Here is a 23,800-nt window from a genome sequence, read left to right as displayed (position 1 = left end):
TCCACGAGTATCAAGTTTGCTGCTGCGGGAAACGCGTCTCCGCTTTCCTTCTTCACCACGTCGAATTGAAGGTAGAGGTCCGCTCTGTGAGGATGAATGAACCCGTCGCCCACGTCCACGTCGTATTCGATCTCCCTGTTCGCTTCGTTCAGATTGGCGAACGTGCGACGGTTGGGAGGGAAAGATTGCAATTCGTAACTTTCGATTTGCTCCATTTTACATGTATGGTTATTTATTATACGTTGATCTCCACGATGGCCGTCGTAGTGGCACCTGCGAAATCCACCACGTCTCCTTTCTCGTTCGTCACCACCAACTCTATGTCGTCTATGCGGTTGCGACATACTGGAAAATAGATCGGCGAAGAGGGCGTGTAGATGATCGGTTCCATGAACTCGGAACTTGGTTTGAAAGTGGCTATGATTCCCGTCTGCTTGTGACTTCCTAACAATCCGTCCGAAGATTTCGTGATCATGCCTTCCGCCACGTTACAGTGTACGTTCAGAGTCTCTATGGCCAAGAATTTAGGAACGTTGGTTGCCACGTGCTTGATGCCAGCTTCGAGTTTGGTGTCGTTCTCGAAACCTAAAAGTTCTCCCATGGTGCCCAGGTCCACGGTCTCCGTCGCGGATAGGATTTCCACTCTGTGCGTGACCGAATTTTGAGAAAGGTATGTGCCTTTGGGTAATTGAGCTTGCAAAGTGGAAAGATTGTATTGTCCTGGCGTGACGACGATGTGTTCGCTTCCGACGCTAATTTTGTTGTTGTGCTGCGTAACATTGGGTATGAGGTACATGCTGTAGAATGCACGCAGAGCCACGGATTTAGGATAGACGATGTCGTCGTGCAGCGTGAGTTTCAAGATCGAAGATTCGCTCGTGAGATGGAACACGCCCATCCTAGTGATGCTGTTTGAGGTTCCACAATGCTTTCTGGAAATCCTCGATCGTAGGGTTATTTATTTTAGAGAGAAACGCGAGCACGGAGAGGCAGAGATGACCGCAGTTCACGTCTCCGAAATCTTGAATGCGTTCGTCGTTGTAGTATATGGAGGTTTTGTTCGTTTTCAGATAATGAATTAAATTTGTAGGTGGAACACCTCCGAAAGAATCGAAAACGAATGCTTTATCATCATTTTTGTGGTAACATATCCAATGCGTGCCTGGATTTTCTTGACCGTCCAAGTTGACTACTCCGCATTCTCTTCTTTTGACGCTTGAAGGTAACGAGTCGGACATGAAAACTCCTCTGAAGTGTTTGATTTGTAACGGTTCGATCAGAGATTCAATGTCTCGGTTGGTGAGTGCTTCTGTTTCTTTTTTTTAAACTTTTTCATCACGCCCTTCCCCTTTTTCTTCTCCATGGCCAGGTTGTGACGTTTCTGTTCTTCCAACTCGGCCTTGTTCTTCTTCGAGTCGATGACTGTTTTCGCGATGGCGGCACTTCCGCCGGCCAAACTTCCAACGGCCCCCAATGCCGCCAGGATGGCCGGGATGCTGAATATGAAACCTCCGATCTTTTGCTGTTTCCGCGAACGTTGCAATCTTTTCAATTGAGGTGTGCTGAGCAGCAATTTCATTCCGTGTCCTTTCGACAAGCAAGAACGTTTCTTCTCGCGTTGTTTCTTGGTGAGTAACCCATCGAGAGCACCTAGATTTTTTAGATTCGAATATGGTATCTGGTACACGACACCCTTGGGCTTCATGTTGATGCTCTATGTGTTATTTTCACGGTATGTTATTTATATATATATTCTGAGATTTTTTCTTGTGTAGTTTTTTTACGGTATGTTATTTATATATTTTCAAGGCCTCGCAGTCGTTACACAAATTCTATTACGTGCTTTGTTTTCTTGCCAAGAAGTTCCTTTGTCCCCTTGTACACAATTCGAGTTTTGTTCTCGATTAAAATAGATAGCTTCTCGTCAGATAACATGTTAGCGTATCGATCTGGTAAAAATAGACTGTATTGTGCGTTGAGCAACAGGCGTACCTTGGGACCATACTGGGTAGAAACGATTGAACGGGAAGTTATCGTGTAAGGTTTGTCGACTTCCAATTCCTGAATTTTTACATACTCGACTGACAAATTTAGCATTTGTTTTAATGCTTGGAGATCACTTATTTTTTCAGTCGTCATATCAAAAAAATTTCAAAGTGTTAGAGAGAAATTTAATTGTTTTTTCACGATGTGTGTTATTTATATATACCGAAGATTATTTATTTATATATCAAGTTTTTTTTTGACACGTATATATATTATTATTTTTTAACAGAGGAAGAAAGTCCGTGCTTCGGAAAACGCGATGATGTGCGTAATGATATCTTCCGTCTCCTGCATAGACTTGTACCAATTTACTGTGTACCATCTTCTTCCCTGCCTTGCCTCGTGCAATTCATCGAACCTATCGTTTAATTTCTCCCCTGCAGCTGAAAGCAGAATGTTGAGATCACCGCACCTCAGGCCGCTGATCTCCCGAAGACGGTCCTTGAGAACCATTTCACACAGAATTCGAAATGCCGGCGTCGTTCTTGCTATGATCACAAGTTTTCCTACATCTCCGTTTACTACCTTTTTGAATATTTTAGATAGTAGTTCGTGCGGCAAATCAGTTATGCGAGACATGTTGTTATTATTATTATTTTTTACTCTATGTTATTTATATACCCCACCCCAATTTTTGTTTTGTGTTCATGGCGATGGTGGTACCCAGTGCGGCGACCCGTTCACCCAGCGATGCGTCTCTGCTCACGAACCTTTCGAAAGCTGCATGTTCCAATTTTTTGTCTGCTTCGTGACGTGCGTCCAGATCCGTCTGCGTGGTGTTGTAGGCGATGTCGTGATCTTTGCATGCCGCGTCCAACGGATTCACACCCTTGTCTCCTCTCTCCAATCTTTTCTCGAGTTTGGTACCCGGTCCGCAGTACTGATAGCCAGGTAGATGCATCTCGAAAGGTAACTTGTTGATGATGTCGTTCACGAGTCCCTTTCCTTCGGCCACGTTCCAAAATTTCGGAGGCAGCGTGTTGATGATTTTGATCAGGTAACCTATGCCCTTGTCGTCGTTCACGATGAAGTTGGAAAGTTTCGTGCTGATCATGTCCACGATGCCAACCTTCTCGTTGTAGAAATTACGATTGCCTGCATTCTCTTCGCCGGCTATCACCAACAATCGGTCCACGAGTTTCCTAACGTCGTCCACCCAAACGAATTCTTTGGGTAACGTGTTGTAGCGTTTGACGCCGCTGCCTGTTTTGACCTGGTTCCAAATCGGTTTGATGAGATTCCTGTACTTCTCGCCGCTGCTCGATTTCACCCTATTCTGCGAGGCGTCGTTGTTCTGGTACAAGGCATCCGTCATGATCAGAATTTCCTTGTAACTTTGGTAATCTTCGTCGGTGTAATCTTTCGGCTGCTTTTTGGCAACGAGTTCCCACAGTCCCACCGTACCCGGATACCTGTTCCAACTATCCTTGTCGCCTAAATTGACTTTAATGTCGTTGCCTTCGAAGGTCACCTTCGATTTCCCAATCTTCCACACCACACCGCCGCCTTCGCTGGTTTCCATGCTGGGATACAATCCGAACACTTCATCCTTGTCGAATTTCCCCGTGCTCAGGTAGTCTCGTGCCAAAGGTCCCAACTCGATTTTATCCGAAGACGTGCTGCCTATGGCTCGACGTCGTGCCGGTGCATCCTTCAGTTCGAACGGCGTCGAAGGAATGCTCGAAATGGGTGTGGGTACGGCGTAACTTTTAGCTGCGAGCGGTACAAGTTCATTCATCAAATTTTTATTTTGTTCCGTGACACTTTTAATTTCTTTACCTAGACTGCTGATGGCATCGATCACGGGTTGATCCTGACGTTTCTTCTCTTCGTAGAATCCGCGATTCTCGGATTTCCAACCTTTGAAGCGTTTCGCGAGGTAATCGCGAAGCTTGAGATTTTCGTCTTCGATTTTTCGTTTCGTCATGACGTTATTTATACACGTCGTTTCTCACAACGTTGCAACGTTTAGAAAGTCGTTGATTTTGTTTCTGTATTTTCCGTCGTTGGGTTTTCTCGTCATGTCGATCGTTGCGAATCCGAAATCGTCGCCGTTCCAGCAAGTAGAGCAGCAGCCTTCCGAAAATTGATTGTAGTTCATGTCTCCGCCTACGTAGTCATCGTACGCGTGCTTGAGGTTGGTGTGATCTTGACGAAACAAACATATGAAATTAGCGTTGTCGCGTACTAACTGTTTTGGAATTTTGGAAAACGTTTGAGCTAGGTAGAAGCAATCCATTCCTTTGTGACGACCTTGCGTGAAAAAGTTGCGAATTTCATTTTGATTTTCCAGGATGGCGTCGTCGAACACAACGACTGAATTTTCACGACAATCGTCGAGTGGTTTTATTTCCGAGGCGAACGTTGCAATGTCCAGACCATCGTACAGTTTCATCAGTTGCTGGTATTTGGATTGCTCCAAACTTTTCGAGAACACGTACAGGTGCCTGTTCTTCCAATCTAACCAATTCGGTGCGAGGAGAAAATTGTCCACGAGCAGTGTCGTTTTCCCACATCCCGAAGGACCTACGATCAGACAGCGGATGCTGTCGGGAAGCAACTCGCCGTTCTTTTTTTTTCTCGTTTGACTTTCCGGATCCGGTAGACGCTTCACCACGTTCCACGTACTCACAAGATCACTTCGTTCGCGTCGATCCAACTTTTTTCCGGAAGTCCCAGCCATTTGACAAACAGTTTGTCACCTTTCCTACGCAATACTTTCTCGATGAGGTACGTGTCGGGGTGTTTTGTTTTAGAGAGTTCCTCTTCGTAAAATCTTCCTTTCAAAATCTCGCCGCTACTATCTTTTATTATATACGTGTGTCGGTTTCCGGGTAGAACTCGAACCACCGTAAAGAGTTCCGTGCTCCAATTTTTTGTGAATCCCTTCTCGAAGTTGCGTTTGAATTTGCTGATCCTCACCTGGTCTCCAATTTTGTATTTAGCTTTTTTTGTCGTGGGTGTGTACTTTGGACAGTAAACTGTAGAAATTAAACGCTGCTCGTCGGACTTGGTAACGTCGGCTGGCTTCATGCCTATTGTTCTGTGTACCGTATCATTATAGGTGTCGACGAGTTCCGGCAGGATGTCGACCCATTTGTAATTTCCCCGAAGCGTGAATCGTTTCCACATGTGTGTTTTCAAGGTTCGATTAAATCTTTCCACGATGCTGGCTTTGATGTGACTGAAGGTCGAATAATGTTGAATCTTGTGTTTTTGAATAAACTTTTGGAATACGACGTTGTAAAATTCTTTACCGTTGTCCGTATGCAGAAACCGTGGTTGTCTGCCGCCGCTTTCGTGAAAAATTGTCTTGAATGCTTCCGTGACGCATGTTCCCGTTTTCGCCTTCAAAGGTAGAGCCCATGCGAATTTCGAAAATGTGTCTACGACGGTGAGGAGGTACTTGTTGCCCTTGTTCAATTTATGTACGTTTTTCAAATTGCCGCTACTCATCTCCACGAGGTCGCTTTGCCAGAGGTCGTCGATGCCCTTGGTTACCACAGCCAAACGTTCGTAGTTACGGCGTGCAGGTTTATGCAATTCTTCGACGATGGCTTGCCTAGACATTTTTTTTAGAGATTACGTTTCAAGAGAAGCACAAGCGTGATGGGATTCAAAGAGGGTGGCACTTCGCTCGTGTTTTGAATGATCAGCTTATCGCCGGCACTCACGTCGAAAACGGTAAGATCTTCGTCTTCGTGTATTTCATATATGTTGCGCGTTTCGTTCCAACGTGCCAGAGGAATATTTCCTGCTTTCTGGACACCACGATTCGATATCAAAGTCATGGTGGGAACGCTAGCTTTTCTGCCGTGAGACCAGTACGAAAATTCGTTTATCTGAATCGTGCCATCGAGGAGAAACTTGTAGTACGGATGATAAGGATGCAACATGTACAGTTTGTTACCTTCGACGAACGTGGAGATTCTCTGTTGATTGGGAACGCTGTTGATTTCGATGGCTTGCAAGGTGAACAGTTTAGCGAATTTAGTGTCGACGCCGAGCAGATTACTGTGAACTTGTCCGAGTTTATTTTCGATGGGCAGCAAATGCTCGATTATGGTATCCGCTACGGCAGAAAACGACGGTTTGATTTTCACTTCCACGTTCAACTGCTTGTAGTTTTCGTTGAGTTCTTGCAACTTGGCACCGAAAGAGGTCAGCGTCGATTCCTGCGTGGATTCCAGCACTCCGACTTGATCTCTGATGTTGACGACGATGTTCTGAAGGTTCTCGACTTGATTCAATTTCGAGCTCTTCTCGGTAAGATCGTTCACAATGCTTCGCATCTCTGTAAACTGCGTGTGAAGGTCGGCGACGCTCTGCGAAGTGGGCAGCGTCGACACCAGCGAACTAATTTCGTCTCGAATCTCTTCCACGTTCGCCGTTTCCGTTTCCAGTCGTTTCAGCATTCGAGATATGTTTCTTTTCAAAGCGTGCAATTCTTTGGAGGTGGGGAGATTGGCCACTTTACTCTCGAGATCGCTCAATGAACTTTTGATGTCGCTCGATTCGGATAGTGCCGTCACCGCCGTTTTCAATTTTTCCAAATCTTCGCTCGAAGGCACGCTCGTCCGTAATGATTCCAAGTCACCCTGTATGTTGTCGAGTACGTGATGAAAATGAGCGAGATTCGTTTCGACGTTCAAATTTTCTAAATATTCGATCTTCTGCTGAACCGTGCTCAACGTGTCTTGAATGCTCGTCAACGCTCTCGCTTCAGCGTGAATATTTTTAATTTCTTCGTTGATCAATTCCAAGGACGCCTGAAGCGTAGCGATGGTGGTTTGAATGTGTTCGAAATCTTGATAGGCCTCCAATTGAATTTTTATGTTCGCGACGCTTTTACCGATGACCTGCAGTTCGTCCGACGATGGTAGGTTCGTCATTGTATCTTCCAAAGTCTGCAACTTGGATTTAATTTCTTCCAACGTGCTGGTGAATTCTTCTTGTAATTTGGAAACGACGACATGCAAGCGTTCTGCGTCTATATCGCTCACGACGGTTTGAAGTTCAGAGAAATTCTTTTCTATTGCGGAAGTTCGTTCTTCGATTTCGAGTTTCAATTTTTCCAAATCTTCATTTTTCGATTGAAATTGCTGTAATTTGGCCAAATCATTTTGAAGCAAATCCACGCTCAACTGTATATTTTGAACGCTGTCGTAAGAAGGTACGTCGACATAATTTTTTATCAGCGTTTTCAGTTCGGAATCGATTTTCAGAATGGGGTCGAGACATTGCGTTTGGAGCGTAGCGATTTCCGACTCTAAACTTTTGTTTAAGGTTTCCTGCAAAGCGATCAAATCGGTCCTCAACTTCTTAACTCGAATGTCCAACATGAGAATCTCTTCTGCGTGGTCTACACGCTTGGTGTTGCCGAAAATGTCGTTAGGCATTTTTGGTTAACGGTTATTTATAATAGGATAGACGATTCGTAATTCTACGAGGAGAGGAATAAGTTTGTCGTAATCTCCGAGGAGTTCCACGTAAAGATAATCTCCTGCAGAAACATCGTACGTAATGTTAGAAAGCATCTTGTCGTGCTTGATTCGAAAAATGTTCTTGCCGGTAGAAATTTTGATTTCGCCTGCGTTTTCCGGATTCACGGTGATTTGAAGTTTCCCGTCGATCGGAATTTCGTAGAAATGTAAATTGTTATTAAAAACATAAAACATCTTGCCCACATCGTCATTCAGTTTCGTCCAAATGCTGTTGAGGTGAATGATCAACAGACCGTTGAGTTTAGGTAACACGGAAGGTAAGACTTCATGATCTGGTATGGTTTCCATAATGATCTGTTTTTTGAAACCGAACAAATTCATAGGCATGCTGGTTATTTAAGAATACAGTCAAAGTTTCTTGTAATGACAGTCAATGTTTTTTTTTTTTTTGTTTTGTTTTGTTTTTATGAATCTTCTGTTGAAGATGGACATATGTTGCAGGTTTTGCTTTCTGCTAAGCGATAGTGCCCCCACGGCAATGTGTGAATACCACACTCGAGAACGCACCTCTTATCGTCGTTGGGATCCAGGGCAATTTTTCTAACTTTGTTTGTGGTCAACACATGGTCGACGCTCTGGATGCGCTGTTCTTCTCTTAGAACCGACGACCTGGTCTTGAGGCAATCGACAAAGTCCTCGAATGCGAGATGCTCCCGAACCACCTGTCTGCCGACACCCTTGGCCTTCTTGGTAACGCTGCCCTCGGCTTTGATGGCATAGGCCTTGGCGCGAAGACCCGCAAACTCGAGAATTACATCACCGTCCTTCTCGTCTTTGAGTTTGCCAGGCACTTTTTTGTTTCGGGGCAGGATGCCGTACTGGTTCGGCTGGGGATAGCCCGAGGTGTCGAAGAGGTTGACCAAAGATGGTACCGTGACTATATCCCCGTATGCATCGGCTGAGTGGACTTGGTACACCAAGCTGTCCGTGTCCGTGTAGAGAAGCGAGATGTTGTGGCTATAATGTGGACGTAATATGTCGTAGTACGTCTCGAACATGTGCAGCTTGCTCAGGTCTAATACTGAGGCACCAACATAAATTGGCTTGTCGAGCCTCACCTCACTCTTCCTCATATGCACCAGAGCAAGCTGCTCATTATAAATGGTCCTCGATTTAAATAATGGGTTTGCTACGAGCCTGCGACATTGTGCTTTCCTCGTTACCAATTTTATGTCCATGCGATTCCGTACATTCTCCATAGTTTTGCCAAACACCGCATTATTCATTAACTTGAAGAAATCGCGATCAAAATCAGAAGTGGCGACTGTGCGATGTTCGGTGTTGAGCTCGATGTATGGCTTCAACCATGGAGAATGCTCGAACTTGAGGATGTGGTGAACTGCGTGGACCGCGACCCCTCGCTGCATCAACCACCGGAGATTCTGGTAGTGCAGGACGTAATTCTTCTTGGACTCGAAATCCATGACGAGCTTCTTCTGGTTGGAATCGGGTGGACACTTGAACTCGGGTGCAGGGGGAAGATCGCTGAACAAATCCTGCAGCTTCTCGGAGAACTCAAGGTCCACCTCGGCGAAGAACCCATGTTCCGAATCGTCAAAGCTTTCGACGTCGAAGTTGGAAGGGTCAGCCCACTCGAAGCCTCTAAAAGGGAGTGGCTGCATCATGGAGTGTCCGTAGAGGTTATTGACGTCCGTGTACATGATGTAGCTGGACGGTTGTGAGGGGTCGTAGCCGGTGGCCATGTGGTGATTGTTGGCGTGCGAGTGTCGCTGCGACACCTGGACCATTCCACCCCGCACGGCACGTTCCACAAACAGCATCATGTCCACGTCCGAAAGAAGCTCCAGCTCGATCTTCGTCACCAGAAACATGGCTGACCACGCCAGTCCGGGGAGACTGTAGAAGTAGGCAGGGTCCAGCTGGTAGATAGTCTTCGCAGTTGCACGGAACGTCTGGAACACGTCGGCGAGGAGCGTCACATCAAGTCTGAGGTAGGCGTCGTGGTAGTCCCCGAGAGTTCGACAGCCCAGCTCGCGCCACATGGACTGGGCATGGTGATATTCCTCGTCGGTGATGTTCGAGCCTCGCAGCTTGCTGTAGAAGTTTGCTCGAGGAGGTAGCGACGTCTCTGCGAACTTGGAAGGGTCTGTGATGTATTCGTAGGGATAGACACCCTTACGCTTGAAGAGACCTGCGTCCAAGTTCGGAAAGTTTCCGGAGGTGATGAGCATTTGCTCGTCGCTAAGCTTCCCTGCGAGAGCATCGAGGCTGGCCGGGAGGAACCTCAGGGAGTCGAGGAAGCGAAGCTCGACGGTAGAGTGTGATCCTGAGATTCGCACCCACTTGCTCAAGCTAATGTAACGCTCCTCGTTCTGCGCCAGGACGTTGATTCGCATGTCGTCGTACCCAAAGTGAGGCACCAGATGGTGGAAGTCGTATCCCGAGCCATTATGAAAAAACACAGGGATGAAGCGCGGGTCCCGGGCCATGAGGTTGCATCCGTTGCACCATGGACCAACATACCTACCGTTAAAGTGATCGTGGTGTTGGACTTTACGGTTGTTGGCGGTGTACTCCTTGACGCAGACAGGGCAAGCGATGGCCTCGTCGTGTCTACGCTGATCGTCGGGAGACAGTGGGAGCATAGACTTGGGGGCCAACAGTACCTTCCCTATCTCGTTGGCCTCGACAACCATCCTCTCGAGGAAGTGTTTGGCGGCGTCGGGACCACGGTACACGTAGGGCTCGGGGGCGATATGCTGGTCACGTCGCACCACAACGTATGCGAAACTGGATGCCTCGTGGAGTTGGTAAGGGGTGGTGGAGGAAACTTCGGGATCGGGATCGCAAGTGGACAGGGGTTTGAGGAAGGCTTCGAAATCCGCGATGATGATAGCGGGATGCTCTACCATGGCACCGTGCATGTGGAAACGCTCCACAGTGCCAGGTTTGGGCAAGACTGCCACACCCGGCTCGTTGTTACTACAGTAGAACTTGTGGCGAGCGAGCTTCTCGACAGGGATGTTGGGACCTTTGATGTGCTGATAATCCTGCTGTTTTTGATTGTCAAAAGTTGACAGGCACCTGCGACAAACTTCTATGTGGTGTTCGTGTTTGCTTGTTTGGCTCGACACCAACCGGGAGAGGGAACGGATAAGGGTGTAGTGGTGATGGGTCTCGTCCTTGATGAGCAGAAGGTGAATTTCCTGCGTACCATCAACGTTTACGTCGCTCACGCGAATAGGGTACACCGCATTTTCGTCAGTGAGACCGTAAACGTTGATAGCCAACCGCGCACGAACCTCAAACTTTCGAATGTCCGAAAGCGCCACCGGGTAGTTGATCCCAGCCATCGCAACTTCCAGCTCTGACTCGTAGGGTATGTAGTGGTTAACCCGGTGTGGATGGTTTTTCCAGTGGACAGGGTGCAACGCTGCCAGCACCGACCAGAGAAAGCACTTGGCGTCACTGTTTTGAATGTTCAGGACGGCCTTCTTTGCCACAATGGTAGGTGGTAAGGGGACGTAGCTGGAGGCGGAGAGAGGCATGAACTTACAAAGTTTGACGCACAGTTCGTGAGGCTCGCCACACAGCGAACCCCCCGAGCCTTTAGCTTGATGTTCCTCCTGTTTTGCCACCAGCTCATCGGTAAACTGGTTGTAGATAACCTCGAGGTTGTCGACATCCGCCAGATGCAGCGTCTTCGCCTTGGTGTTGTGGCAGAAGCTGTAAATTTCATCGGACGGCTTCTTGTACTGGCAACGTAGCGATGCGTAGAATTTGGTGGAGTACGTAGCCAGTGCATCGCCGAGGATGGAAATAATTTCGGCTCGCACGTTCTCCAAAAAGCTACGCACGTCGCATGAGTCCTCCGAAGTGATGACAAAATCCTCTAACAACTGCTGGAAAGCAGACTGGTTTGTTTTTGTCACAGGCTTGACGCGTTTGGCGGATGGTGGCGAGTCGGCTTCCGCTTTCCTCTTGGTCGAGCTGGTCGACGGTTGTGGAACAGGTGCTCCGACGACAACTTTGCATGATGTTATATGCCTCTTCAAATTATTAATGGTAATATGTATACCGCACCTGGGACATGGTTCGGTGGCAGCCAAATGCTTGCCTGGCACGCAGGTGCGACAATGTCTTGCAAAACGTTTGCTTGATATGGTTCTCTTGCACACAGGACAACTTTTCATGGAGCGCATCTTGTTGAAAATATTTGTGGGTATGTTATTATATATATATAGTGGAGTGCCACAAAATAAATACTGTGCAATAATTCACAATGGTGTTGGGTTTGGTGGGAGTGTGCTATTTATGCTACTTCTTGCTTCTTAATGAATCCTGTAAATAATTGAAAAAAAATAATTAAGCTTGTGTATAGAAAACACAAAAATATTATGTGTGCATAATTCTACCAAACAATCTTTTTTTTTCTAACCCTCAGCCCTCTTGGCATATGAAGTATAAATCATAATTTCAGAAAACATAGTTATTTTCCGCTCGCCATTTTAAAAATCAAACCATAAGCATTATTTATGTTTATAGTATTCGTCGAGCGATAGCAGATAGAGCAAGAATCGTTTTCCTACAACCCATAGTTGATGAATTACAAAACATCTTAGAAATTACATCTTGAAATTTTAATCCAAAATAACTCGAAAACAGCAGGCAGTAGTCATCATCCCTCCAATAAGTTGTAGAGTACTTCTAATTTTGTATCGAATGCTATTAAAATTTTCGAATTAGGGCAAAAACTAAGCCTGCAAATCAAGTTTCTCAAAAAAATAAAAAATTGTCTGTATTTCCGAAACTTGAGGGGGTAGAATCGATTTTATTTGCTAGTCGAATAGTTCTCGTCGAATCCTATCCAACAAACCTAAAATCATCATCCTAGCTCAATTAGGAGCCGAGAAAATCAATATCTTGGAAAACGTCTTAAGATTTTTGTCTTAAGAAAATTTTCTTGACAGACCGGAAGTAACATCTTGAGATACCGGAAGTCGACTTTCTTAAAGATTGAGATATTTGTCTTAAGACGTTTTCCAAGACATTGATTTTCTCGGCTCCTATGGGGCCTAGAACCATGTAACTTTGATCTATGTATATACCAACACTTGCCCGACCCTGTGGCCGAGTGGTTAGCACATCGCGCTGCGACGCCAAGAGTCCCGGGTTCGAATCCTGGTCGGGCTTGGTTGTTTGTGAATGTCCATTTCATCACTCATCCCCAATCTTCGCAAATTAGCCAAGAGGTACAAAACGTAAAATAAAATAAACTAAATCAATCATTAAGTTCCGTGTTGCAATCATGAAATTAAATTTTAATTAACTTTTTTTATCCATCTCTCTCTCAAATCTATATAGCCTGTTCATATTTGGCATGTCAGCTATTTTGTTTACGTGGTAAAAAAATCTCAAGCTATTTTTTTTTTTTTGCAAATGCTCGTTGTAGCCATAAGTATAATTGGATATAATTGCCGGATTTTATTTAATTTTAGGTTTAAAATCAATAAGCGTGCATAAAAAAAACTAAATATTTTAAATAAATAAGATTCGAATAACTATGTACTTCCACTAGCCTTTGCGATGGCGCAGCGGTAGGCTTGTATTCAAGGGTTCGATACCCGCACAAGTGGTTCTTGAAACTGTAGGTCCAGTCCCGATTAGTTTTACTGTGCATAAAATAGACTTAAAACATCAAATCAATCAGTACTTTCACTAGCCTTTGCGTTAGCACAGCGGCAGGCTTGTAATCAAGGGTTCGATACCCGCATAAGTGGTTCTTGAAACTGTAGGTCCAGTCCAGATTAACCTTACTGTGCATAAAATAGACTTAAAACATCAAATCAATCAGTACTTCCACTAGCCTTTGCGTTAGCACAGCGATAGCCTTGTAATCAAGGGTTCGATACCCACACAAGTGGTTCTTGAAACTGTAGGTCCAGTCCCGATTAGTTTTACTGTGCATAAAATAGACTTAAAACATCAAATCAATCAGTACTTTCACTAGCCTTTGCGTTAGCACAGCGATAGCCTTGTAATCAAGGGTTCGATACCCACACAAGTGGTTCTTGAAACTGTAGGTCCAGTCCCGATTAGTTTTACTGTGCATAAAATAGACTTAAAACATCAAATCAATCAGTACTTTCACTAGCCTTTGCGTTAGCACAGCGATAGCCTTGTAATCAAGGGTTCGATACCTGCATAAGTGGTTCTTGAAACTGTAGGTCCAGTCCCGATTAGTTTTACTGTACATAAAGTGGACTTAAAACATCAAATCAATCAGTACTTCCACTAGCCTCTACGATGACGTAGCGATAACATCGTTGTCTTGTAATCAAGGGTTTGATACCCGCATAAGTGGTTCTTGAAACTGTAGGTCCAGTCCAGATTAGCCTTACTGTGCATAAAGTGGACTTAAAAAAACGCCAACTCAATCAATCAATCAGTACTTCCATTAGATATCAAAAACACGGAACTCTCCTCTATTTTTCCTGTCTTCCTCTAACAATTTAACACATTTATTTTTTTGAAATATGCCCCGCACACATATTTCCTACCTACCAACAACGGCACACGGAAGAAAAAAAATATTCCAGCTACCAAGATGCATGCTTCAAATATATAAAAGCAGAGAGAGACATGAAACACCTTCTATATTCTCTCTTTTTTTTGCATGTTTTGTGAGTATATTTTCTTTCACAAAAGCAGTGCCATACTTATAAATCAAAACCAACTCATGCAAGCTAAGAAACAAAGTTACTTACTTTTAGAAATTCTGCAGAAATGCTTTTCACTGACGCTGAAAATAAAACACAACTTTCTACACCAGCGCTTTAAGTTTTATACGGTTTTCTAATAACGTCAAAAATAATATGTTAGCCAACGCAACGTGGACCAATAGAAATCCAAGATTTCAGCCACATGCACTTCGCAACTATGCCTGGTGGCGGGGAAAAAATACAATGAATTTTCCGGTTATTTATTTCATAGCCCTGCATTTTTTCTATTTCATAGCCCTGTATTTTTTCTCTGCCACCAAGCACACGTATTTGTTGAATTTGTGTTATTGCGTCAACATTATTATTATTAGCTTTTAAAAAAAACAGAAAGTACATCCGCCACTGTGAATAGCCAGAAATGCCGCCCCGCCCAGTCATCCATCTCTCTTACAATAGTGTGCGTGTGTTGGCAACTCTTTCTAGTTGACGGGAAATGCTTTCCGTGTAAAATACAGAGAGGGAGAGGGAACGAAAAATGCAAGCAACAAACAGAAAGTACATCCGCCACTGTGAATAGCCAGAAATGCCGCCCCGCCCAGTCATCCATCTCTCTTACAATAGTGTGCGTGTGTTGGCAACTCTTTCTAGTTGACGGGAAATGCTTTCCGTGTAAAATACAGAGAGGGAGAGGGAACGAAATTGTCGTTTTTCTAGATATCCACAGGCAAAAGCATAATATTTTTTCAAATACAATATGACAGTCGCTTTTCGATACCGAAAAACTAAATACAATATATATATTTACAATATTAATATTTATTTAACAATATCTACCTACGAATTTGCCTCGAACGAAAACATGTCATAGAAAAACATTTTTCCAGCCGTAAATTCAAAAATTTTGGCTGCGCACGCGTGCGTGTGTGTGTGTGCGTGTGTGTGTGTGTGTGTGTGTGTGTGTGTGTGTGGCACATCGTTCCCCCGAGAGAGAGAAAAGTTTACAAAGGTCGCGATATACAAACATTGGCCCCCGGGAGTTGGAAAATTACGATATGGCACATTCGCTCATTACTGTTCCCAGCTATAAGTTTTTCTCTCTCTCTAGCCCTTGCCAACTAAAAAAAAGTGTAGGTAGGAGTTGGCAGCACTGCGAGAAAATAGAAATCATGCCTTACAAGAAAAAAACCATTAAGGCATGATTTTTATTTGATGACGTTGAACCCGTGTAGTGTTCCCACCCATCCATCTCTCTCTTTTACGGCAGTGCCGGCTTTCCTTGTTTAGTATATGTAGGTTGGCAAAAATTGCTTTATGCACTGTAAAGCAAACCTCAAGCAAAGTTGCCAGCTTCTTGCTTTAGGCTATGTTAGACAAAAAAAAGCTGTAGGTAGGCTGTCGGCTGTTTAACTCTTCCCTCTCTCTCTCTCTCTCCTCTCTCTTTTTTTTTTGTAAAAAGCCATGGCAAAAGTACCAGTAGGTTGGCAACCTTGCTTTATGCACTGTAAAACAAGCCTCAAGCAAGGTTGCCAGCTTCTTGCTTTAGGTTAGGTTAGGTCAAGAAAAAAAACCTTGGTGATTTTTTTCGAGTAAGATGTTAGCAACACTGCGAGAAAATAAGGCTTATGCCTTACAAGAGCAAACCATTAAGAAGCCTCAAGCAAGATTGCCAGCTCCTTGCTTTAGGCTAGGTTAGACCCAAAAAAAAACACCTTGGTGATTTTTTCGAGTAAGCAGCTGGCAACACTGCCAGACCAGGGGGCTCTTGCCTTACGAGACAAATCCATTAAGGCATTAGCCCCCTGAGCCCCAAATGAGGGCGTTCAACCGGCTTGATTGGACTACTTACCACCAGGAAGTAACACGAAACGAACGTTATGGTAACCGATCTGCCAACACAAAGTAAAGACAAGCACCCATGCATCACACTGAAAACCGCCCCATTGTTGCTTCCACGGTGTCAATGTACATACTCGTCACAGTAATGGTACTCCTCAAAAAATGATGTAAACATAATGTTCGGTTACACCATGCACACCTGATTACTGCCACTGCACCACAAACAACACATATCGGATTACTGTCACCACCAAAACAGAATGCCACCGGATTCTCAAATGGATGTGGCCTTTCGGGAAGATACCCACTATTATACCATGCGTATTGGAAGACGTGTCGAAACCTGGGTGAGGATGTGTGAGGGATTGTAGTTTGATAATGTTATTGCGTAGGTGGAGATTAATGTCACTGTGTAGTAACAGGACAAGATCGGAAAACCGTCGCACGAAATTTTTCCAAATCCTAAATCCATACTCATCTAATGGTTGGAGAGTGCCAGTCAATCCTTTAGGTATTGTCAACAGAGTAATGTTTTTGTCCCGTGGTGTCACCTCTCACATAACAATACCACTATCTCCACTCCACGAATCCAATAGCAGAGCATGGAAACCTGAGCGGGACACAGGGTCAGATCCCCACTTCAATCTGTCCTCATCTTCACATTTGAGGGGGTTTTGCCCCTAAAACAGTTTTTTAGCCGAAACAAAAAAACGTGGGCCCCTCTATACATCTCCAACGTTTCATGGAAATAGGAGGGGGACATACGGGTCATATCCCCACTTCAATTTGTCCTCATCTTGACATTTCAGGGGAGGTTTTACCCCCTAAAACAGTTTTTTAGCCGAAACAAAAAAACGTGGGCCCCTCTATACATCTCCAACGTTTCATGGAAATAGGAGGGGGACATAGGGGTCATATCCCCAGTTCAATTTGTCCTCATCTTGACATTTGAGGGGAGGTTTTACCCCCTAAAACAGTTTTTTAGCCGAAACAAAAAACACGTATTTCTTCCTTTGGGCCCCTCTATACACCTGCCAAGTTTCGGGGAGATCGGAGGGGGACACAGGAATCAGATCTCCACTTCATTTTGACATTTGAGGGAGAGTTTCGCCCCCTAAAACAGTTTTTTTAGCCGAAACAAAAAAACACGTATTTCTTCCTTTGGGCCCTTCTATACACCTTCCAAGTTTCATGGAAATCGGAGGGGGACACTTAGATAACCTCACTTGTGAGTTATTTATTACCTTTGTGGTCACCTCGATTCTGTGCAGTAGGAAATGACGTCATGGTTCTGTCCAGAGCTCCAGAACGCCGATGCATTTTCTGGAGACTTGGATAAAATTCCAACCAAGTCCAGTCGTGTTTTTGTTTTTCTGTCAACCATCCAGACAACGTGAATTTGATATAATAAGTTTGAACGTGCAGTGTTGCTAACTCTGAAGTTTTTCCACCAGAATATGAAATTTCTTTGAAAACCATGAAAAAGAATAACTGTCACTTAATTTTACAATTACTTCGTGCAGAAGAATTACTACCTGATTTGGCATGAATAACATTGTAACAAGAAAGTATATAGTAAAATAATAATTTTAATAACGAGCAACTGATCAAACTCCGATATTTGTCCAAGTTTGCAATACAATAAAACCAACTACTAATCTAAATTAGTAAAGCCACCTACTTTAACAAACTCGGTTACTCTTGAAACTATGTAACTGAATCAACCTCCATTATTTTTCAAAATGATTAACTGCAAAAAATTTGTTTAGTGAGTTATTGTCAAAATGAATAATTGTAGCTATTTCAGTTACTTATTACAGTTACTGCTCGATCGTCACAACACGTTAATGTCGTATTGCTAAGGAACCATTTTGAGTCCAGAAATACAAATTTTCGTTGTGAATAAATCTCCATGATGTTTAGAATATAATTCCTGTTATTTAAGTACTTACCCTCATTTATTGTTCCATACGAAATAATATTTTCAATTCTACAGTTAACCCTTAGCTGGTGAGGTGGATTTTTTGGGACGTAACTGGACAAAAAAATGTCCTCACGAAGGAATGGTTGTGAACATATTTCAAAAAATAAAATAATGAATGAAGTTGATTTGAATTAACATAACTACATCACTTATTTAGACAAAACATTACAGAAAATACACATAAATGCTATTTTCTTTCAAAATGAAAAAAGAAAAGCAAGAAATGCCTTCACATTTTTTAAATTTTTGCAGCTCATAAACAAGAAAAAAATCCAAATTCTCACAAAGTATTGATATTAGGACATAGATATCAAGAATAATAAAAATGTTCTACAATCAGATTGCACTGATGCATTTTTCATACAGTGTATATTGTACAAAAAATGTTACGTAACTGTTACCCCACTCTTTATATGCAACAATATTTCACCTGACTGTTTGCACAGGTCAACACAACCTCATCCTCGCACAGCTGCTAGAGAACTGGTTCAGCATTCCAGGTATCAGATGTGATTAGATCAGATGTGTAGCCATCTGCAATATGTAAGTACAGTCATTTCAAAATATTCGTGGGGTAGCTCAAACCCCACCTCACCAGTTAAGGGTTAAGCGAAAAGTGCATAATAATTACTTTTGATTGAAATATTTTAACATCATTTTTATGAAGTACTTTCTTTAGGTTTCAAAGTTTGCCCCACCATTCAGTTGAAAAAAAAGGGAAGAAAAATAAAAAAAGGAGTATTCAGCTCGTGACGTCACAAACGGGCACAATTTAACAGTTTTTCTCCATTACTGCTCACATCTACCAATCGGAATGTACGAATGACGTAATTCACTTTCTAGGATTAAATCATGTTCCACAGAGTCACTTCAGTTCAAACGCAGAATCACAGATGGCGCCAGTAATAATTCAGAAGACAAATATCAAACAGCATCGAAATATGAGTTATACAAGCCCTCTATAAGCCATGAAAAGAGATCTGAAACGGAAGTAAAATAATAAAATATCATGTGATGTCATTTTGCCCATCCGAGAACGTAGAACATGTAAGCTTTTTCCAGAAACCACGGGAATAAATATCATATTAGGCTACTTTCCTCTTTGTTAATTTTTTTTGTGCAGTTGCAAACTTTTGTAACGGTTATAGCGAATCAAATCCGGGTATTTTCAATTTTTAATCAAACCATCGTGTGTAGGATGTTTTTCTCTTACGCTTGGAAGGCTATTTCAATATCAGTCTACGTGATAGAATGCGTAATTATTTTTTGCAATGTGATTTAAGTTTTAAAATGAAAGTCTGAAGGAATTGCATAATGAATTAAGCAGTCCTCTCGTTTGGTTGTGTTTGCGAGAAGCCTACATTGGATCATTACGTCAACTGCTTCCCCCAATCCCGTTCCAGTAGAAGCGGGGGGAGGGGTATAAACCAAATCACCAACAACGTTCTAAAAATATGTTAAAACAGCGTATTAGATATCTGTAACAAATGAAAATATAAAGTTCTGGAGAGCTGTACTGTAGAAATCTGTTCCTTTTATAGTTCACAAAATGTCATCCTTTTAATTCATGTGACTTGTAGGTCGATATGTCACTTGATATCGAATGTTATATTTCTACCACATTTCCTCATTTCTTCTAGTTTGGGGCCATATTTGAAGCATTTTCCCCCAGTTGAAAGAGGCTCAAGCCCGCGAATCCCCTCTAAATCCGGGCCTTCTAATCAGACATTCTTGAAGCCATGTGGATCATTACATTAGTACCCAAATAGAAAAGGCGTCTGCATTCTACTTAGAAATAGTTTCCATCTTCATCTCTCAGTTTTAGTACCCTTCGTTCGGGTTTAGTGTTCTCTTCTTCTTTCTTTTTCTGTTTTATTCCCATTTTTCGCTTTCTCTCAATCTCTCTATTACTGTTCCTCTTCTCTTTCTCTGTCTTGCCGCCTTTCTATAGTCAATATCGCTCTTTCTTCCCCTCGCATCTCCATTTATTTATTTCTATCTCATCTCTCTCTCTATCGCTTCTCATTTTTTCTCTCTTTCCCTCTCTGTTTATCGCTTCTCCTTTTCTTTCTTTCTCACTCTCCCCGTCTCTCGATTCTCTATTAATTTTACTCGTTCTCGCTTTTCTATTTCTTTTCTGTGCTTCTGGCATATTCTATTTCTTCTTCTTCCTCTCGCTTTCTTACTTCTTTCTATGTCTCTTTGCCGCCTACTGTTCCTCTTCGTTATCTGTATTTTTCTGCTTTTCTTCTACATTACTCTTTCTTACTCTCGCTTCTCCATTTGTCTTTCTCTCTCTCTCTCTGTCGCTTTTCATTTCTCTATTTCTCTCTCCCTCTCTTCTCCATCTCTTTCTTCTCTCTCTCTCTCTCTCTCTCGCATCTCTATTTATTTTTCTCTCACTCTCTCCCGCTTTTATTTATTTCCTTTTTCTCTTCCACTCTCGATTTTCTATGTCTTTCCTTTCCCCCTCGCATTTGTTATTTATTTCTTACTTCTTTCTCAGTTTCCTTGCAGCGTTTTTTTATATTTCTTCCCTCTGCGTGTGTGTGCGTTTATTACAATCAATTTTTGTAATCGATCGACGCGATGATGTAACAGTGAAATAGTTTAAAACGTGATCTAAAATTACCTCGTGATATTATGAGTGGGGGTGGCACTTGAAGCATTTCAGTTCAAGTGCTTCCCGTTCCCCATTCTCGCATGCCTTTATCCCTCAAGTTTCTCATATCTGAACATCAAAGAGGTTCAACGGGGAAGCCAAAGAATGAGCCTACAACCCCGGAAGCTGGTAGCGACATCTATTATTAAGCAGCGGAAGGAATGAAACTATTTCCTCGCTGGCGTTTTTCAACATAGGAAAATACTTTACCCTGGGCGAAGTTCATAAAGGACTTTCAGGAACGCAGTTGGTTTCTGTAAACAAACACGCTCGCCTTTTAAGAAAGGAACAGTCGGGAGTTGTAGGCCAAGTTCGGAAACAAACATGTTGGAGCTGCGTATTAACGCAATATGTTCCCTCCATCCTCCCTGCCATTTATATGTAACTCTTTTGTACCTTTCACTGTGTCTTCAATATAACTCTCGATCTTTGTTCCTCAGTTTAATATTTCGTGTTTACATCCTTGCTATTCTTGATCATTTATTTTTCTACATTTCCTCCCATTTTGAGTTTGTTTCATTATTCGTTCTCTCTATCGATAGGATATTATTTCTCGTCTTTCCCTCTCTCTCTCTCTCTGTGCATGTCTTTCTTCGATGATTATCTTTCCTTACCTTCTGTATTTATTTCCTCCATTGTTTATATTTGTTTATTCTCCCTCGCTTCTTCATTCTTTCTATCTCTATCTATGGCATCTATTTCTTTCTATATCTCTTTTATTTTCTCTCACTCCCCTCGCTTTTCTTTTCTTTCTATATCTATCTACTTATCGCTTCTATTTATTTATTTCTCTCTCCCCACTCTCTCCATCCCCCTTGCTTTTCTATTATTTCCATCTCTATAGCTCGCTTCTCTCTTTCTCTCTCAATCCCTCTCTCTCATTTCTCTACTTCTTTTACACTCAATCCCTGTATCTCGCTTATCTACCAATTTCTCTCTCTTTCTCTCTCTCTCTCTCTCTCTCGCTTCTATTTCTTTCTTCCACATGGTCAATCACTAATGAGTCACCTTCAACAGAAAAAAGCTTTATTAGTTTCTGTGCATCATGTACAACAAACAGCATGCCAATATGTGACTTAGAATTGGAGTTATTAAAACTTGAAGTTCTAAAGATAATTCTTCGAATTACTTTCCATCAGTGGCCGCGATTAGGGGGGCAGTTGCCTCCTCCCCACTTTTTGCCACCGCACTATACAAAGAAGAGTAAACTGTCCTCGCCCCCCCCCCCCCCAGTCTTGGCACCTTATCCCCATCCCCCCGTTTTGGAACCCAATCGCCGACATTGCTTCTTTTCATACAAGAAGAACTGCTTAATATTGAGGTTTATTAATATACAATTCTCATTTCTGTCTTTCCAGATCATCATTGTTGGGTATCCTTGAATTGGAGTGCTTTCGTGGACGCTGGTCATTGTCAATCCATCCTGGTTCATTCCAACATGTTGCCGAGCTTGCATGTAGAAGAAGAGGACAACTTTACACAGGCGTTTCTTAAGAATGCGACGGTTGAAGAAGAAGATGACTACATCCCTTACAATGAGCGCCCAGAAACCTACATAGTCCCCATCCTGTTCTTCATCATCTTCGTGGTGGGAGTTCTTGGAAATGGGACCCTTGTGGTGATATTCGTGAGGAACCGTAATATGCGGAACATCCCCAACACGTACATCTTCAGCTTGTCCTTAGGAGACCTGCTGGTGATCCTGACCTGCGTTCCCTTTACAAGCACTCTGTACACCGTGGAGTCCTGGCCTTATGGGTTGGTCATTTGCAAGTTGAGCGAGTTCGTCAAGGACATCTCCATCGGCGTGTCGGTGTTCACCCTGACAGCCCTAAGCGCCGATCGGTACTTTGCCATTGTGGATCCTATGCGGAAGCACATGGGCCACCATCCTACAAAAGTCACCCTGGTGTCAGCTGTCGGAATCTGGATCGTGTCCATCATCTTCGCCCTACCCTCTGTCATATTCTCGAGGGTTCAGACCTTTGGGGTGACCGCCGCCAACAAGACGGTCCAGGCTTGCTACCCCTTCCCGGATTACCTCGGCGATACCTACAAGAAGGTCACTGTGATGTTCAAGTTCTTGACCTATTATGCCATCCCGCTCGTCATCATAGCAGGCTTCTATCTCTTCATGGCTCGTCATCTCCTTCAGAGCGCCAGGAACATGCCTGGAGAGATGCTGTATCAGTCGAATCAGATCCAAGCCAGGAAGAAGGTCGCTAAGATGATTCTGTCCTTCGTCATTATCTTTGCGATATGCTTCTTACCTTACCATATCTTCATGCTGTGGTTTCACTTCCACCCTAACTCCTTCAACAACTTTGACGACTACTGGCATGCGTTCAGGATCATCGGGTTCTGCTTCAGTTTCATCAACTCCTGCATCAACCCCATCGCGCTGTACTGCGTCAGCGGTACCTTCCGCAAGTACTACAACCGGTACCTCTTCTGCTGCCTGCCGACACAGAGGCAGATAAAGCACAGAAGAAGCAGATCAACGTACGAGTCCTCCAACACCATGATGAACTTCAACAGCACCATACGGAGAAACGAAGAGATGACCGTCACGACCACGTCCTTCAAGCTTGACAAGACATGAGGCTGGCCGCTGAGGTTGGTGAACGAAGGAGGTGGGTGCCATGGCAACTCGGGAAGAGGCAAGCCTCGCTGCCGCACTCAGGAGTTCTGAACTGTAGTCCACCCAATTAACCGAAGAGAATCCTCTTAACCTTGTTTGACAAACACAGTTGACAAATCAAAACAGTGAGGAGATTTCTTAACACAGTCAAAAGCTTTTGTAGACATCAAACAGTGAAGAGATTTCTTAACACAGTCAAAAGCTCTTGTAAAATCAGAACTAGACATTCAAACAGTGAAGAGATTTCTTAACACAGTCAAAAGCTTTTGTAAAATCAGAACTAGACATACAAACAGTGAAGAGATTTCTTAACACAGTCAAAAGCTTTTGTAAAATCAGAACTAGACATTCAAACAGTGAAGAGATTTCTTAAAACAGTCAAAAGCTTTTGTAAAATTAAAACTAGACATTCAAGCAGTGAAGAGATTGTTTAACACAGTCAAA

General features: G+C 43.3%; 1 pseudogene; it reads left to right on the top strand.

The window, feature by feature from the left end:
- The first annotated feature begins 22,153 nt into the window (after positions 1-22,153).
- Positions 22,154-23,394, top strand: LOC146003348 (neuropeptide CCHamide-1 receptor pseudogene; annotated as a pseudogene).
- Positions 23,395-23,800: the final 406 nt, after the last annotated feature.

The sequence above is a fragment of the Lepisma saccharinum genome, chromosome 20, assembly GCF_977018435.1.
Source record: "Lepisma saccharinum chromosome 20, izLepSacc3.1, whole genome shotgun sequence".
Classification (NCBI taxonomy): Eukaryota; Metazoa; Arthropoda; class Insecta; order Zygentoma; family Lepismatidae; genus Lepisma; species Lepisma saccharinum.
The sequence above is the reverse complement of the archived record's forward strand: the minus strand, read 5'-3'. Positions and strand labels throughout refer to the sequence as shown.